The sequence below is a fragment of the Papaver somniferum genome, chromosome 6, assembly GCF_003573695.1.
Source record: "Papaver somniferum cultivar HN1 chromosome 6, ASM357369v1, whole genome shotgun sequence".
In the NCBI taxonomy this organism is placed as follows: domain Eukaryota; kingdom Viridiplantae; phylum Streptophyta; class Magnoliopsida; order Ranunculales; family Papaveraceae; genus Papaver; species Papaver somniferum.
This window is the reverse complement of record NC_039363.1, coordinates 14359697-14369198: the sequence shown is the minus strand read 5'-3', so window position 1 is coordinate 14369198 and position 9502 is coordinate 14359697.

Below are 9502 nucleotides of genomic sequence, written 5' to 3'. Positions count from 1 at the left end.
TATATGATTGTGATGATGGTTTAGAGGAAAGAGTTTACCCTGAGAATACTGTTTTAGAATCTAGCGATTTAGAAACACTAGTCTTAGAGATGATAAACTCGTAGAAATGAGTGAGGATGAACCCAACTTAGAAGAATCTATTGACCATTTCCAGGAATCTGATGACCTAGAAATTAGGGAAGTTGTGACTAGTCTTTCTAGAGACACAGAAAACTCTAAGTTTGGGGGTGATTATCATTCTCCGTGTGCTTTAACTCTTAGAAAGTACCCTCCTGTAGGACTTGACATTTGTGCCTCAACCATCTTACAAGATTATCTTCATACACGTTTTCCCGAACCTAATGATGTCCATAGAGAAGCTCAGTTATTAGAAACCCATCCTGGTTGATGTGGTTTTCCCAGGCTATGATACCCAGATTGACTTTGTTTTCCCACCAAATAGTTTTCTTCCAATTGTGGGAACGTATAGATTTCCAATGTGTCACTTATTAAGTTCTGAGACTAAGCCTAAGTACTTTAGGAAATTAGAATCGACACATTTGCTTCAGAATGACCACTACTCTGACTGTGGTCAACTATGTAAGTCATACCTAATTGACTTAGAGGATCCTAAATTATTTAGGTTATTTTGTGATTCCAGGTTCTTATCTGAGTTTTTCCAGACTCTAGGACCTAATAATTTGGATCCTACCTATGAGGAAATGCATCCAAGGAAAATAGTCTATTTAGACCCCTTCATAGAACCTGAACCTGAACCGCAATTAGCGATAGTTATCCAGAAACTAGGTAAGGGCATGCTAGTCTTGTACATTTTCTTGGTTCAATGCAGTTTCCTTTTGTCAGCTCTTTTTGGTTTTAAAGACCCACAGTTATTCCGGCTACTGTTATACGGTTCGAGTTGACTAATCCTTGCTTAGTCTGGCTGAAGACTTTAAACTTAGCACTTCTTGGGAGGTAACCCAATATTCATGCGACACGGTAATATCTTTCCTTATCTCTTTTGCTTCAAATGGTAACAGTTTCTCCTTGTTCATGCTTTTAATTTCATCTTTAGAACATTGAGGACAATGTTAGATTTAAGTTTGGGGGTATGGGAGAAACTTTTTAGTTGCAATAAATAAACTCCAGAGCTTAGAAATTTATGCCTATTTAGGATTGCACTAACCAATCTAAGTGGATGGAAGCATTTTGGTTGTAGGAGTTGAGGAACCAATCTGATTAGATGGCAACATCTAGAAGAGTCTATTCATAAAAGCACAGAGCTCAGGTGTTAGAAATAACATGATAGTTTCACCATATCTCGTTGAGTCCTTTTCACTTCTATTTTTATTTTATTTTGTTTTTAAACTATGTTTCTCTAAGTGATAGGTGGGGCCCACGATTCAAGTTGTTACCAATGCTAGGGTGAATTAGAGTGATTGAGATACCATGAAAAAAAAAGTTGAAAAAGAAGAGAAAAGGGATAAAAAAAAATGGTAGTTACCAAAAAGTTGAAAAAAAAAAAAATAAAAATTGAGACCAGACCATTTGACCAAAAGGAATAAATTCAATAAAGTCGACCACTGGTACCCTTGTATATGCCATTGTGTTGACCTAGAGTTAGGTTATATCGACCCCTGGTACCCTTGTATATGCCAGTGTGTTGATATTAGTCAGACTAGTATCTCAATCCATTAGGATAGGTTCATTTTGGAGGAGGCCTTCAGACAGTATTGGGAAACGCCATTCACTTAGTAAACATCAAAACCATCTATGTTTTTCTATACCCTCTCTAATCTTTCCATGTGATTAGTTTGACTTCCGAATATGATGTCCATAGTGCAACTATCTGAGTAGAGCTCTGTCACTTATATATGAATTTTAGTATGCTTGAGTGCAAACTCGTGTACATCAATTGGAATTTCGCATCAGGGTACTTCCTCTTGTAGTCAATAAGTATGCCAAAAGGAGATTCTTTAGTGCCTTCCAAGGTTCGTTGTAGATAGCTAGGGTCTGGAGTATAAAGGTTTTGTGGGTACACCTCTGGTAAACCCTCCGGAGACAACACTCCGCCACTAGGGCCACCTAGTGGTTTAACGGCTTGCTGCACGTGCTAAGTGTAGTCATTTTACTTTCTAGATTAGATTTGCTCGAGGACTAGCAAATAATAAGTTTGGGGGTATTTGATAGACGCATTTATGTGTCTAATATAGCCCAATTGTATATATTGTTAGTACCCATTTTTGTACTTATTATGGTATTTTATTTATTTGGGTTTTTGGAAAAATAAGGTTTTGCGGCGAAAGTGACTGAATATGTGGCATTTGGACCTCTGTAAACAGTGAACCGGAAGTACCCCCGAAAGTATGCCGGAAGCGCCCCAGAAATGCACCGGAAACGTCCCAGAAATGTCCCGGAGGAACCCAGAAAAATTACTATTCCCCCCCAAAAAAGGATGTTTCCACCCCAGTTGCTAAAGGGACACCCAACAGTGGTTAGGGGGACACCCTTTCTTCACGATTCAAAAAATGGCGGGAAAATCTTATGCCATGCACACTTCACTGGCAGTTTAGGGTTCGATCTTGTGTGGGCTTTGAGCGAGATTCAATCGCTGGAAATGATTGGGATGGACCTAATATAGCCTAACAGGCTTGGTACAATGAATTGGATTGAAAAACTTGGGCCAAATCCGAGTTTGGAAGTAAACAGGGGACCGAGATATTTTAGAAGATTATGTTAATTACGGAAGCTGTGTGAAGATTGTGAGAAGATATTTGGGAATATATTTTCTCATGATATTATACGAACAATTTAAGACAATCCAGAGACGCGTAGAAGAGTTAAACAGGGAAGAAAATCCCATATCCTGCATGAAATACAAAGAAAATATTCCCGACGTTAATGGAGATTTCTGGGAGTTATTGTGAAGATTTGAAGGCATTAAACAGTATATAAAGGCTCTTTGGGTCTACTAGAGAGGGTGTCGAGAGTTGGGAGAAGATAGGAGAGCGCAGGAAGCAGAAATCACGAGTTGAGTTTCTGCTGCTGCTGCCATTGATGAAGGCCAAGAACACGAAGAACGGACTTGCATAGACAGTCGTTCTCCAACAGTGTTTACGACGCAGAGCAGTGGGTCGTAGTGTGGGTCGTAGTTTGGGTCTTGCAACAGCATAACATTTGTATCGTTCTTCTTGTAACAGTTGAACAGCGCCTTTGCAACAGTTATTTCTGTTGCAATTTTTTCTGTTCAATTGTTTTACTCCCTTTAATCAACTTTTGAGCTTTATACATGTATTTTGAGATTATGATTAATATGAGGAGCTAAACCCCAACACTGGGGCGACGGAGGAAGCCTTAATTCATCCATGTGGTAATTTTATTTAATTCTTTATTTACTTTTTGCACCAATTTTAATTGAATTAAGATTTTAATTAATTATTTGTGATTTCATTTGATGGTTTATGCTTAGTCCTAGGAATTTTTGATATGCCACGCTTAAGAAATACAAGTAATATTTTATAAAATCTACTTTGGCAAAGAATAGAGTTAATATTCATTTTGTTTTGAATTATAATTGCCTAGAATTAATTTTGAACCATTTAAGAAATGAATTTGGCCGAATCCTAAGCCCCAGTAACTCTCACCATTGTTAATATTTATGTGTATAATTTTATTAAACCTTTAAATTTAATCTTCACAAATCTTTGAGTTCGAATCCTATTTATTACAACAACCCCATCAAAAAATCAATTATCAGGTGCACCTCAACACATTTCGTTTATCTTCAATTAAGCTATAATAAAGTAAATGCACAACCATTGTGCTTGGCCTAAAAAGAAAATCCCTACCAATTTATTCTACAAACAAAATTTCTCAAAGGGATGTTGATTAAATTATTTTAAAAGTATAATGCTTAAAAAACCGGGGGTATAACAACCACACCCAATAATTCGTTCGACAATCTGTATGGACCAACTCCAATATAATTGCGAGAGCACCAGCTTATAAAGCAACCTCAATCAAGAAATATATTAAAGAGTTATATCTCAATTTCTCAGTACAATATGCAATCGAACAGATACAAATCTGTGAGCCCGATTGATATGAGAAATAACTCAGACGGTACCAAAGACCAATGCCCAAGTGCCAATCAATTGCTATCCAACAATCAAGGTCGGATTTACCAATTGGTTGAACTACGCACAACCTGTGATATTTCAATTATATAAACAAATATAATGGGGAAAGAAATAACACATACACCATAAGTTTTGTTAATGAGGAAATCGCAAATGAAGAAAAACCTTGGGACCTAGTCTAGATTTGAACACCACACTGTATTAAGCCGCTACAGACACTAGCCTGCTACAAGTTAAATTCAGACTGGAATGTAGTTGAGCCCTAACCAAGTATCCCACGTTCCTTATGCCTCTTGGACCACACCGTATTTTACTTGATTCCCTTAGCTGATCTCACCCACAACTAAGATTTGCTACGACCCAAAGTCGAAGACTTATAAAAAAATCTGTCTCCTACAGATAAGTCTATTCTGATAGATAAAATCTGTCTCCCACAGAAGTTCCTACGAAGTTTTGTTCCGTCTTTTGATAAATCAAGGTGAACATGAACCAATTGATAAATGCAGTCTTATACTCCTGAAGAGCATCCTAGAAATATCAATCACCTCACAATAACTTAACTATATGGTAATAGAAGAAGTTATTGTGGAATCACAAAGAATGAGACGAAGAGCTTTGTAATTACTTTTTATATCTTACCTATCAGAGATAAATCTCGATTAAATCTTAGAGAATACGATAGAAGAAGTAAGATCAGAACACTCAACTACAAAAAAATAGTTGGGTCTGGCTTCACGAATCCCAAATGAAGTCTTCAAGTCGTTAACCTATAATGGTTTTGGAAAAACCTAGGTTAAAGGAGAATCGACTCTAGTCGCAACTAGGACCTAGGAAAGTGTCGGAATTAGGTTTTCCAGTTGCTAGAGTTCTCCCTTATATAGTTTTTCAGATCAGGGTTTACTTTCAATGAAAGCTAAGATAGCTTAGTAACAAAGCATTCAATACTCACCATTAGATGAAAACTTGATTTAAGATTCAAGCTAAGTCTGCTTAAAACCAAAGAAATATCTCTCCACCGTTAGATGGTCTTAGCTTGTTGCACACAAATGAAATATACTTTCATTTAGATATGGGTAACCGTACCTAAACGTGTATATTGAGTTGGCTTAATAACAGTTAACCGAAGTTAGCCATATGAACACTTTTGTCTTAACTACATTCATCTAACACGTCTAGATCAACTATGATGATCAATCAATCATGAAACATAATCAAATGAATCTAATTGTGTTTCAAATAGAGTTGTTCAAGTGCCCACTGTTTCACATAAATATATATATGAACCAATTAAATCAAAATAAGATTGGTCCATAAGAATCAATTCATGAATATTAAACCACGGTATGCAAAGATTGCATTCCTTAATTTATAAATGTATTTGTTCATGAGTATGAAAAACATACTTAACCGATTTTAGAACTTTAACCACTAAGTTTGCAAATAGGTACGCAAACTATAGCTTCCGGACTTTGGTCTTGTCCAGCAGTTTGCAAACGGGTATGCATACTACTGTTCCGGACCTTAACTCAGATAGAACCGTTCGCATATTGGTGTCCAAACATGGTTCCCGGACTTTAACAGTTAAAATTGTTCGCAAACTAGGTATGCAAACAAGGTTCCTGAACCTGAATCATACCTAAATAGTTTGCATACTAGGTACAACAATAGACGCATTTATGTGTTTTATATAATCTCAATTGTATATATTATTAGTGCTCGATTTTATATTTATTCTGGCCTTTTATGTCCCTGTAGGTATTTTTGGAGAAATAAGCTTTTGCGGTGAAATTGGCTAAAAAGTGGTTTTTCCTCTCGTGGGAGAAAATTACTATACGGACCCTCACTTTGGATATGGGGTAACCCATTTCGGGCATGTGCTAAAGGGAGGCCGGTACTGGATAAAGGGGAGGTCACTTTCCTTCCCAAATTCAAAAGAAGAAAATTGGCGGGAAAACTAGCTTTTACGCCTGGCAGATTTAGGGTTGGATTATTGGACGTGTTTTAACGAGATTCAATCGCTGTAAATGATTGGGCTGGACTTGTATTGATCAAGCAAAGTTAGTTTGGGCAGTTTAACTAATCAAAATGGGCTGGATAATCTGTTGGAGGAAGACATCGTCAACAACAGGAGCGTGAACATATTTCGAAGATATGGTGATTAATCAGCAGAAGATATCATAAGATTTGCTTCTATCCTATCTTAACAAAGTTTGGAAAGTTATTAAAAACCAAATATCTGCTATTAACGAGAAATCAGAGTCACAGGGAAAGAAATAACGGACGAAGCCGTGAAGAATAATAGAAGATATTCGGGATTAAACCAAGAGATTTTTCGGCCTGTCGAGTATAAAAAGTCCTGTGGGAGTTCAGAGAAGCTTTATCAAGAGTTTGGGGAAGGTTTGGGACGCAGAGGAGCGATGAAGAAGGATTAACAGAAATTCCCACCTGCTGCTGCTGTTGCCATTAGAGGACCTTGAAGAATACGAAGAACAGACTGCACAGAGCAATCTTATTTTCCGCAGCGTTAACAGCAGCAGCTAAGTATCGTTGTTTTACAGCAGTCGTCTTCTATCGTTGATTTCTGGATGCCTTTTATGGGTCGTAGTTTTACTGTTTTATATTTATCACTCTTTTAATCATATTTTGAGCATCAAGTATGTATTTTGAGAACATGATTATTATGAGTAGCTAAACCCCAATACTGGGATGATGGAGGAAGCTGTTTTTCAACCATGTGGTTATTTAAATAATTCTTAATTCACTTTTTGCACCGATTTTAATTGATTTATGATTTCAATTAATTACTTGTGATTTTGTTTGATGGAACATTCTTAGTCCTGGGGATTCTTGATGTGCCATGCTTATAATATACAAGTAATATTTTATGGAATCTAATTTGGCAAAGATAGAGTTAATATTTGTTTTATTTTGAGCTATAATTGCCTAGGATTAATTTCTGAGCCACTTGAATATGAAACATATTGGAATCCTGAGTCCTGGTTCCTCTTGATCTTGTGACATATTTTCTGTATATATCTTTATTTTTAAATCTTTACAAGTCCGAGCAACGAATCCTTATTTACTACCACTTTCAAAACTACAACAAAATGGTGCCGCCGACGCGGACTTGTTTATAGATTTATTTTTATTTATTTTTTTAGGTTTATTTTTTTTTTATTATTTGTTCCTTTTTACTTTGTCTTTTTTTCTTTGATTTACAGGTTCGAAGTGGAGCACTAAGAACTTGGAGAAGAAAAAGCTTAAAGCGAAAAGAGAAGAAAAAGGACAATTTTAGGATTTAATTTTTAATTTTTAATTTTTTTAGAGTGTGTGAGGAAAACTGTAATTTTTTATTTATTTATTTTGGACTTTGGACTTTAAACAATTGGAATTTTTTTTAACCCTACGGAAGGGTACCCTTAAATACAAACTGTTTACAGGGAAGGACGTCGATTACTATATCGTCTCGGCCCCTCGGGTTCGTACACGGCATAGGAGTCGTGGCCCGAGTCGACGAAACGGTTCATCCCCGTCTGGTACGGGAGGTAAGTCCAATCGAAACACCGCGAATCTCCTGCAAGCGGGTTACTGTCTGCCTTAAGGTGATAATTGTTTGAGGACGAACCAGACTGTTTTATTCCTAGTAAAGGGCAAGGCCTGGCCTAAACAAGATAAGGGTTCGGATTTCATCACCGCTCCCTTCTTGCCCGCCTTAGGAAAACGAAACCTAACGCGAACCCAAGCTTTAAAATTTGGAATAGAACGAGACCGATAGGGTAACGAGCTTAATAGGAAACTCGTTCGAAAAATATTGGTTGCTCTTTAAGCACACTTCAAAGTTCATGATGGTTTCTGTGAGTTGAATGCGTGACTGCGCCGCCTTGTGATAGCGGTGAGGCCTTGGGTATCAAAGCTCCACTGAGCTTCCCTCGCCTCAATTCAACTTACTTTGACTCAGATTGATTCCAGAGGGGTTTGCTCAAATTGCAACGAATTCCCTTTCGAAAGATAGAAGCTGGTCTAGAAACAATCTAAGTGGAGCCATCATGCTTTTTGTTTGCTAGAAATCTTTAGGTTTGTTTTGGTGGAGTCGAGTCGGCCTTGTTTGTGGTTGTGTAGAATTCCCTTGCAATTAAGAATGTCGAACTGGTATGATAGAAGCCAATACAATGAGTATCGACCTGAATTTGAATATGGACATCATCAGTTTTATGACCATGGTGGGAATAGTAGTTGGGAACGCCAACCTTTTCAAGGTTATGGTTCATACCATAGTGAGCCCAATTACTATCCACACACGAATTGGTCTTACGAGCAAGAAAATCAGGAATATTATAGTACTAGTCATGCGTTTTTGGAAAATTACTTAAAAACTAGTCCTGATTATGACATTTCTAAACCTGTTCAATCTCTAGAAGAAACCTACCAACAAATTCGAAGGGAGTATGAACGTGCAGTTAGTTCAAGAGAAGAGAGTACACAACGGTCTAAGATATTCAATGAGACTTGTGAACGTATAAGTGTTACGCTCAGTGAAATTCAAGCACGTTTAGAGGCAGAAAATGAACAGTTAGCTAATGCTGCTCGAAATAATCTAAATTTCCAAAATAGTGTTTCCAATTCTACCCTTGATATCAATAGTGAATATTTTCCCAATCTAGAGGACGAGGTTAGAATAAAAGACACTACTTATTTAGATAAGGTTCAATCATCTTTGTACTATATGATGATGAGGAGTAGTAATGAAGAATCTGAAATATGTAGGCATAGTGATCAGGAATCTATTAATCCAATTGAGCTTTATAATGATTATATTATTTCTAGTTCAAATCCAAATAATTTTTATGATTATTCACCTATTCAAAAGGACGAGGATTTGATTAGGGATACCACCGTTTTAGACGATGTAGTTTTTCCTTTTGATTACGGAGCCGATAGTGGTTTAGAGGAACGGGTTTTTTCGAAAATACTGTTTTAGAGTCTAGCGACTTAGAAACAATAGTAAGAAAAGAAGATACCCGTAGAGATGAGTAAAGATGCACTACCTGATAATAAATTAGAAGAATCAATTGACCATTTTCAAGAATCTAATGATCCAGAAATTAGGGAGATTGTACTAGTCTATCTAGAGACACTAAAAACTCTAAGTTTGGGGGTGATTATCACCTTCATAGTGCCTTACCTTTAACTCTCAGAAAGTCCCTTCACTTAGGACTTGATATCTCTGCCTCGACAATTTTACAAGATTACCTTCATACTCGTTTTCCCGAACCTAATGATGTCCAGGAAGAAGTTCAGTCGTTAGAAACCCATCCTCTGGTTGATGTGGTTTGCCCAGGCTATGATCCCCAGATTGACTTTGTTTTCCCACCAAATAGTTTTCT